The sequence below is a fragment of the Pinus tabuliformis genome, chromosome X (genome assembly GCF_031772625.1).
Source record: "Pinus tabuliformis cultivar Carrire ecotype Pingquan chromosome X, CPIR1, whole genome shotgun sequence".
Lineage (NCBI taxonomy): Eukaryota > Viridiplantae > Streptophyta > Pinopsida > Pinales > Pinaceae > Pinus > Pinus tabuliformis.
The window spans coordinates 255,316,020-255,324,948 of NC_142308.1; the positions used below are offsets into that span (position 1 = coordinate 255,316,020).

The following is an 8,929-nucleotide window of genomic DNA, read 5'->3' on the forward strand; positions in this document are numbered from 1 at the left end:
TTTTTTAGTGAGTGAGCTCCCAGGTCTTTCCTGAGCAGAGCGCGCTTCGGGAGCGGATTCGGAAGGAGGGGGGGCTCCCTTGCAGCCCTGATCACGAAGCTTAATCACTAATATTTTAGCACAGCCAACTAAAGCTCCATATATATATGGATATTTGGAGTATGGTAGCTTGGAACATATTTTATGCACAAATATCATCTACTTTATAAGTATTTTCTGCCCTTCATTGAAGCCAAGATATATGATGTTTTTGGTAAATTTTCTTTGAATAGTAACTGGATGGTAGTTATTGGTTTATTGTATTGCCTTTCAAGCAGGGGTAAGTGGCAATCTTTCAAATAGTGATTTCTACAATACAAGTATGCCTTCATAAACATATTCAAGGTAGGGACATGCTAACAGGGGGGTCTTGTTGATATTGGCAATATCAATATGATTGGCCCACAAATACTTTAAACTGCCTCATATTGTATTCACCCATTTGCATGGTCTACGTGAGACCCTGTCAAGGTTTTATTGGGTTTTCTGTGAGAATGATAATCCCTATCAAACACATGAAAGTCATAACTAACCAGAATATAGAACGCTACTTGGCTAACTAATTTACAAATTACAAGTTCTGTTGAATATAACCAGTTTCTGTTCATTGTTTAGTGTACTGGATGTCAGCAATAATTTCCTGAAGAGCAAAGTCATTCCTTCTAATAATGGGATTGATTGGCATCTCTGGCATCAGTATGTTGTCCATTAATCATGGATATGAGCTTAGCAGTATTGAAAAGATTGCTACACATGAGTTTATTGACAACATTTTGACGAGTTATCCAAGGTCGTACTGATAAACTCAAAATCAACGGTTGGCTTCTCAGTGTGGTTAGAAAGAATATGCTTCTTATTGCTCCTCCATGCCCTGGAGAACAAAACTTGTCTCAGGTATGTAGCCAGCATCCCTCATTTGACAAGCCAGTCTCTCCAATGTTGCATAGATCTCCTCTTTTTGTGGGTGTGATCTGTCTCCTACCATAAATGCATGCACTTGATGCCCAACTTCAATCCAGCTGCATCCTGGTTCTTTCTTAACACCCTTGTCTTTCATCATCTTTCTTAACCTTGCAACATCATCCCATCTGGCAGATACAGCATAGATGTTTGAAAGAAGTATATATGTTGAAGGGTTCTTTGGTTCCAACTTATACAGGCATTCGGCAGCATGCTGTCCGAGTTCTGCATTGCCATAAATTCTACTGGCATTCAATAAAGTTGCCCACAAAACAGCATCAGGTTCAAATGGCATTTTGTCAATGAAGAGCTTTGCTGCCTCAAGATGTCCAGCCCGTCCTAGAAGATCAATCATACATGCATAGTGCTCAATTTCCGGCATTATAGAATGGTCTTGAGACATGGAATTAAAGTAATAGTAACCTTCATCTATCAAACCTGCATAGCTGCATGCAGAAAGAACACCAGTGAAGCTAATGCAATCAGGTTTTATTCCCACTTGTAACATCTGTTCAAAGAGTTGTTGGGCTGCCTTACCATACCCATGTTGGGCGTATCCTGCAATTATTGCATTCCATGAAACCACATCTTTGTCCAGCATTGTATCAAACACCCTACGTGCATCATCTAATATCCCACATTTAGCATACATAGTAACAAGGGAATTAGACACACAAACAAACGAATCCATTCCAGTCCTAATTATGTCCACATGGATCTGTTTGCCAAGTTCCAGAGCCGCTAAACTAGCACAAGCACTCATAATAGCTGCAAAGGTGACTTCATCTGGCTGCGTGCCTTCCCTTTGCATTTGGCAAAACAACTTCAGGGCCTCTTCACTCTGGTCATTCACACTGCAGCCTACAATCATTGCATTCCACGAAATTACATTGGCGTTGTTCATTCTGTCAAATACTTTGCGTGCATCCTCAAGACACATACATTTAGCATACATGTCAACAACAGCGTTACCGTCATGTGGCTCAAGGCCAGATTTAACAATGTAGGCATGAAGTTGTTTGCCTAGTTGCAGTGCTAATAAGCAGGCACACACACTGAGTATGCTAGCAATAGTGAACTCGTCTACTCTGATGCCCAGCACTAACATTTGTCCGAAGAGTTGGAGGGCTTCCTCGCCAAGCCTTTGTTGGCCATATGCGGCAATCATAGCATTCCATGAAACATCATTACGTTCAGGCATTTCTCCAAACACTTTGCATGCATCGGCTATATTCACCTCCTTTCCGTACATAGTGATAAGGGCATTGGTAACTGATAAATGTGAATCAAATCCACTTCTGATCACCAAGGCATGGATTTGCTTACCCAGTTGTATTGGTAGCATCGTACAGGCGTTGACAACGCTGGCATATGCAAACTCATTTGGTTTCAGGCTTGTCCAAAGCATTTGAGAGAACAAATCCATGGCATGCCGACCATTGCCATTCTGCGCATATCCTGCGATCATGGCACTCCATGAGACATCGCTCTTTACAGGCATTTCGTTGAACACTCGGCGTGCGTCTTGAATTCTTCCGCATCTGGCAAATCCTGCAATCATGGCATTCCACGAGACAAGGTTTTTTTCAGTCATTTCCTGGAATACTTGGTGTGCATCCTCTATGTTCCTGCATTTAGAATACATATCAACAAGTGCACTACTCACATAAACATTTGATTCAAATCCAGTTTGTATAACCTGTGAATGGATCTGCTCGCCCTGTTTAAACGTTGGTGAGTTAGCACACCAAGTAAGAACAGTGGAGTAGGTGAACTGATCCGGGGTAGTGCCCGCCAACTTCATTTGATAAAACAGTCTCCAGGCTTTGTCCCCGCCTCCATACCGTGAATATCCAGCCAACATAGCATTCCAAGAAACGAGGTCTCGGTCGGGCATTTTGTCAAACAGTTGCTCTGCATCCGTTAGGGAACCCATACTGGTGTACCCTGAAATCATAGTATTCCAAGAGAGGACATTTGGCTTATGCATTTTGCCAAAAAAAGTGCATGCTTCCTCCATTACCCCGCACTTAGAATACATGTTTATGAGGTGATTTCCTAGAAATACGTCTTGCTCAAGAGCTGTCTTGAGGAGATGAGTATGAATCTGCTTTCCCTCTGCTAGGGATTTAATGTTGGCACATTTGTGCAGAAGATGACCATACCTATCTCTGTCTGCATTGCTGTAAGAAAAACAATTAGAAGTACTAGTACTAAAAGCAATGGAACGAGTTCTTATACTGATACAACTTCTTATAGAATGAAGGACACAAAACTTCATCTCATTGCGAATACTGTCATAAACAATATAATGTTTGGCCAAACATAATCATATAATCTTGTTATCAGCAAATGGCAAAAATATTATAGTCTATCGCACATTGGTTCAGAGAATTAGTTCTCGTAACAATAAACTACAATACACCATAATCATATGCTGATAGGGACACTTCATTGCCTTTTAAACATCCCGCAAAAACCCATTCTTAGAAAAGGCTGAACTGTCCTCAAACTATCCCTAATAGAGGTTGCTAGCCTCCAGAGTTATGTATATTCCCATGATAGTTTCCCTAACCCCGTTGAGGTGTTGCTGGATTACACACTGCGAAGGCACTTCATCGTGTTTCTCCTAAGCTTGTCGTGGGGTTATTGGACACCAAGTGGGACACTCCATTGAAAATTCCATTGTGTATTTGCCGGGTTAATGAGTACAGAGAAGGGCAGCTCTCACACTGAACAACTTGAAGATACCGTTCAATTCGAGGTCTACTTGAAGATACTGATCACTACGAGGTCTACGAAAGTAATAAGTTTCTCCTGGTGAGAAAAACAGTACAACTCGGCTAGTTCTTTGACCTTCCTTATTTAACATGTAATTGTAAATGGTGCAGAGTAACAGGTCAACGATTTGATCCTTTTCAATTTACTTTTATTGAAAGCGATGACCTAATTGTCAATGATATTCATTGAGATTGTAGGATTCCATTTCCCATCATACTTGAAGATTCAACAGTTTAAAAAAACGCTTGTCACACTTACATTTATGCCTTTAATATTTACAGTTTCAAAAAAAAATTAACCTTTTCGTCTCATTCTTAAATATGACCAATGTAGCTTTTCGCTTCCCGCTAAAAGAAAAGGAAAATATCTGCCCATTATCGTACTGCACTGGGGAGAGTGGGAGTAATCTCATATTCCTAACAATTAGAAAATGGGTTAGTAACAAATTACACGTATCCAAACCTTCGTCAGTGGATCCCCGTTTCACAAAACTCTACATATTATTATTAACAGGTGCGAAACTCCCTTTTATTTAAGGCAGTTGCAAACAATTTCGATGGAAATCGCCAAATTCAGGTGAATGCAAATTTAAAAGAAGCCAAATCCAGCCCCTTTCTTAAACACGATCTATTATTGCCAAATTACCATCTTGAATTATTGTCCATCCAGCCAATGCAAACCGGGCCAGTTCTTGGTTTGGAAGTGTGAATGAGAGCATCAATAATGCCTGTTTTTACAGCTTTCCAACGTTACTGAGATTGAGAGTATCGCTGGATATTGACAGATTTAATTCTAATGCTAGATCAAGCTAATGTCATCGTTTTTTACATCCGATAGTTTGGTACTAAGAGATATAAAATTCTCTGGAATCCACCAAAACTCGCACTCCTCTTCCGGACATTGCAAACGGCATACCGTGAATATACGAGGTGCATAACAACAATATACATGTATATATCCAGAAGACATTCATGATCAAGCGTCCTCAATATGCTCGTTGGAATCAACGTCACCGTGCGGGCAACGTGGCATCAGTAATACCCTTTGTGAAATCCCTGGGGAACATAGGGGAAACCATAGTTTCAATACAGACACAACGAAATTGCGAGTTATGGCCTTTAAGGCAGACGCCAACGTCTATGCCCGTCTCTTGCAGGGGTACGCCGAGTCAAAATCCCTGGTAGAGGGAAAGCTGATCCATGCGCACATGAATGTCACTGGATTTCAACCCCAACTCTTCATACAAAATAGTCTCGTCAATTTGTATGCTAAATGTGGGAGTATTGTCGATGCACTCCTAGTGTTTGACAAAATGCCCGTGAGAACTGTATTCTCATGGAATTCTCTGCTCTCGGGATATGCAAATTCTGGGAATCTGGAACGCGCTCGCTATTTGTTTGACATAATGCCTCTGCGAAACCTGTTCTCGTGGAATTTGATGTTAGAAGGCTATGTCAAACATGGAAGCATTGGCATTGCACGCATTCTGTTTGATGAAATGCCTGAACGAGATACTGTCTCATGGACTACCATGATTACAGGGTCTTCCCAACATGGATTTGGCAAGGAAGCCCTACAACTCTTCAAACAGATGTTACAGACAGGGACAAAGCCAAACCAGTTCACTTTCGCTAGCATTCTTAAAACCTGTGTGACCATGTCTTCTTTGGACCAGGCCACGCAGGTTCATCTGCACATTCAGAAAAGTGGTTTTGAGTTCAATGTCTTTGTGGGGAGTGCCCTTGTTGATGTATATAACAAATGTGGGAGCATGGAGGATGCACATAAAGTGTTTGACAAAATGCATCAATGTAATGTAGTCTCCTGGACTGCCATGATGGCAGGATATGTACAGAATGGGCACGATGAGAAAGCATTGGAATTGTTTTGCCAGATGCAATTGGGAAGCATCAGACCGGATCAGTTCACTTTTGCCACTGTTCTAAGTGCATGTGCAAGCCTAGCAGCTCTTGAACAAGGTAAACAAATCCATGCCCATCTCATCAAAGTTCAACTAGAGTCACATGTATGTGTGGGTAACACAGTCATTACAATGTATGCAAAATGTGGGAGCATTGCTGATGCACTTCAGGCATTTGGACGAATGCCTGAACGAGATGGGGTGTCATGGACTGCTATGATTGTTGGTTATGCTCAGCATGGGCATGGAAATAAGGCCCTTGAGTTATATGAGCAGATGCTACAGGCTGGCAGAAAACCAGACCATGTTACATTTGTTGGCATCCTTAATGCATGCAGTCATTCTGGCTTAGTAGATGCAGGCTATCATTATTTTGGTTCCATGAGTCATGATTATTGCATCGCACCAAGAGCAGAGCACTATGCTTGCATGATAGACCTTCTTGGCCGCTCTGGACGCATGGAAGAGGCAGAGATCTTTATCAACAACATGCCTTTCGAGCCTGATGCCCACGTGTGGGGGGCATTGCTTGGTGCCTGCAGAGTGCATGGTAATGTGAAACTTGCAGTGTGTGCCTCTGAATATCTTTTTGAGTTGGAGCCACTGAATCCTGCAACATATGTGCTTTTATCAAATATTTATGCCGAGACTGGAAGGTGGGATGATGTAGCAAGGGTGAGAAAGCTAATGAAAGATAGGGGAGTACAAAAGAAGCCAGGTTGGAGCTGGATTGAGGTTAAGAACAAGGTGCATACCTTCACTGCAGGGGACAGATCACATCCACAAATGTCAGAAATATATGAATCCTTGGAGAAGCTTGCTATGAAGATGAAAGATGCAGGCTATGTGCCTGACATGAAGTATGTATTGCATGACGTTGAGGAGGAGGATAAGGAATACCACCTATATCACCACAGTGAGAAGCTGGCCATTGCTTTTGGGCTTATCAGCACTGTAACAGGGGCACCTCTTCAAATTGTGAAGAACATTCGTGTGTGTCATGACTGCCATATTTCTATCAAATTTATTTCTCAAATTGCCAGGCGAGAGATTACTGTAAGAGATGCTAATCGCTTTCATCATTTCAAGGATGGCCTGTGTTCTTGTGGTGACTATTGGTGATGCAAAGGAAGCTAGCATCAAACATGTAAATTCTTTTACATATTGCCTTCTTGAAAAGAATCTTAGGGCTAACTTTATTTACAAAGCAAATCACCCATGTTGTGCTTTGTAGAGGTTCTTATCTCCAAAACGAAATCTTATATAAATTAAATTACAAAATTAATTTGTGAAATCCAGAAAGTACATCATGACTTAGTTGAAAAAATGGGAATATCTTAACAGAGTTGCGAGTTGCTTGGTGGAATCTTGTGTAAAACTTCTCTTAGCATCCCAGGTTGTTTTCAGAAAGCAATAGATGAATATAGTCTTTCAGTACTCAATACATGTGTCACATGTCTTAGGGTTATTCGTATTCCCTGTCGATATAGTAATAAGAAAGGAGCAATGTGAGAAAGTCCAGATCTTCTAATATTTAATGAGGCAATACTCCCTGAGGAAAACACGAAGAAGGCATTAAAAGTAGAAAATTAGCTTGTGACATTCCTAGAAGGTGTTGGCCTTAAATAGGGATAGGCCTACTGCAAGGGATTGGCGCCTATTTCATAACATATCATTTGAATAAGATCAATATTCGGCAGTAACATTTTCTGTATAGGTAGTAGTTACACATTTACACTAAAATTGCAAACATTTTAAAATTACAGTGATATTATGATGCAGATGGACCAGCAGGTCCCTCAATCAGAATACACAACAGGCCTTGGTGGGCCCAGAAAACTCAATGTCCTTTTCTTCAACGAAATTAACTCTCACAGCACTGTGCTTGGCTTGCAACTTCAGTGTCTTGCTGGCAGTAATTCTGTACCAATCAGGTCTGCAACAAACTGTTAGCACATAAATAATAACCCTCAGATACTCTCAAGGTTTGTCTCTCAACAATGTCCAGCGCACTCTCCCACTGAGATTCCTCTTACACACAAATGCACGAATATTCAAATGCAAAGATAATTCTCATCCTATCAAAGACATAGACACACAGAGAACCATGCTCATAATCTTATTTGCACCGAGATTTTCTCATGCAGGCTCCAGTATCCAGTCATGGTGACATCAAAATCAATATGCAAGAATTAGGCATAGTCATTTGTTAAGCCCCATTGTGTGCAACTACAAAATATCATCGCACTTGAGTGCTTTCTCCTATGCTATCTCTTCCACTAAAATATTATAACTGTGTTTGCTGACTGGCAATGGCTTCAGCTGTCTCCCTCACATCCTCTTGCTACCATGTCAGGCCTTTGGCCATGGCAAACAGCTTTCATCCTTAGAGTACACTCAACACATTGACAAGGTGAGAGCCATGGCAATGACACACAAGGCTTCTAATCCTTGTCGATTCCATCTCAACCTCCTTTTCTTCAAGGTTCTGCTATCTGTATTTTCCTTCTAACATCTCATTCTACATATCCCTCTATGCCTGTTGTTCTGTTCATAATGGTATCTGGTAACTTTTTGAAACGATTAATGACTACTGCCATTTGAAGCCATAGCTGCTCTCACTCCACATTCTAAAATGCATGATGACACCAATTCATCTCATATCTTGCATTGACTGCCCCATTGTTCTTCTTTCGTTGTCCACATCATTCCTTGTATCTTGGTGTTCATCCTTGTGCACGTGGTTTTTCTCTATGTTGACACATTACCATTGTCTCACTTCTTCATCAACGATGTGATTCCTCTCATCATTATTTGAATCTTAAATGCTAATGTTGTTGATTTTTGTGTAGCATCGGGAGGTATTCCCGCATGCCAAAGAGGTCTCCAAGTGAGCCTAAGAAAATTGAAATAAAAAATTATTTTTGAGGCACCCAGTCGGCCCAGCTCATGAAGTGTGTGTCCATTGGGTTAATTTACCCCCATTCGACTAGTATATATAGATGATGTGACATCTTACTTTCAACACCAAGCAAGTTTCTTCTTCATTTTTATGAGGTCTCTTGGATAGTCGAACAAAGAGCAAGGACTATTCTCGTGTGGAAGGGGACAGCAAGGAGCTGAGCATGAAGGAAGCCGAGTTAGAGGGGCCGTAGGGCCTGATTTCTAACAGAGTTAACCAAGGTTGACTAGTATGGGTTTGACCATTAATTGACTTGGATTATTGGC

At 41.1% G+C, this 8,929-nt stretch overlaps 2 pseudogenes across 2 annotated transcripts; one reads left to right on the top strand and one right to left on the bottom strand.

Moving 5' to 3' along the window:
• Positions 1-421: 421 nt before the first annotated feature.
• LOC149139341 (pentatricopeptide repeat-containing protein At2g13600 pseudogene) lies at positions 422-2,835 on the bottom strand (annotated as a pseudogene). Of its 2 annotated transcripts, none has more exons than XR_016264484.1 (2): positions 2,699-2,835; positions 422-2,550 (listed from the first exon to the last, which is right to left on the bottom strand). The product of XR_016264484.1 is annotated as a pentatricopeptide repeat-containing protein At2g13600 pseudogene, transcript variant X2 (transcript). The 2 variants fall into 2 exon arrangements; XR_016264483.1 differs by having other exon boundaries at positions 2,666-2,802.
• A 1,279-nt stretch (positions 2,836-4,114) lies between these two features.
• Positions 4,115-6,916, top strand: LOC149139342 (pentatricopeptide repeat-containing protein At1g08070, chloroplastic pseudogene; annotated as a pseudogene).
• The last annotated feature ends 2,013 nt before the right edge of the window (positions 6,917-8,929 follow it).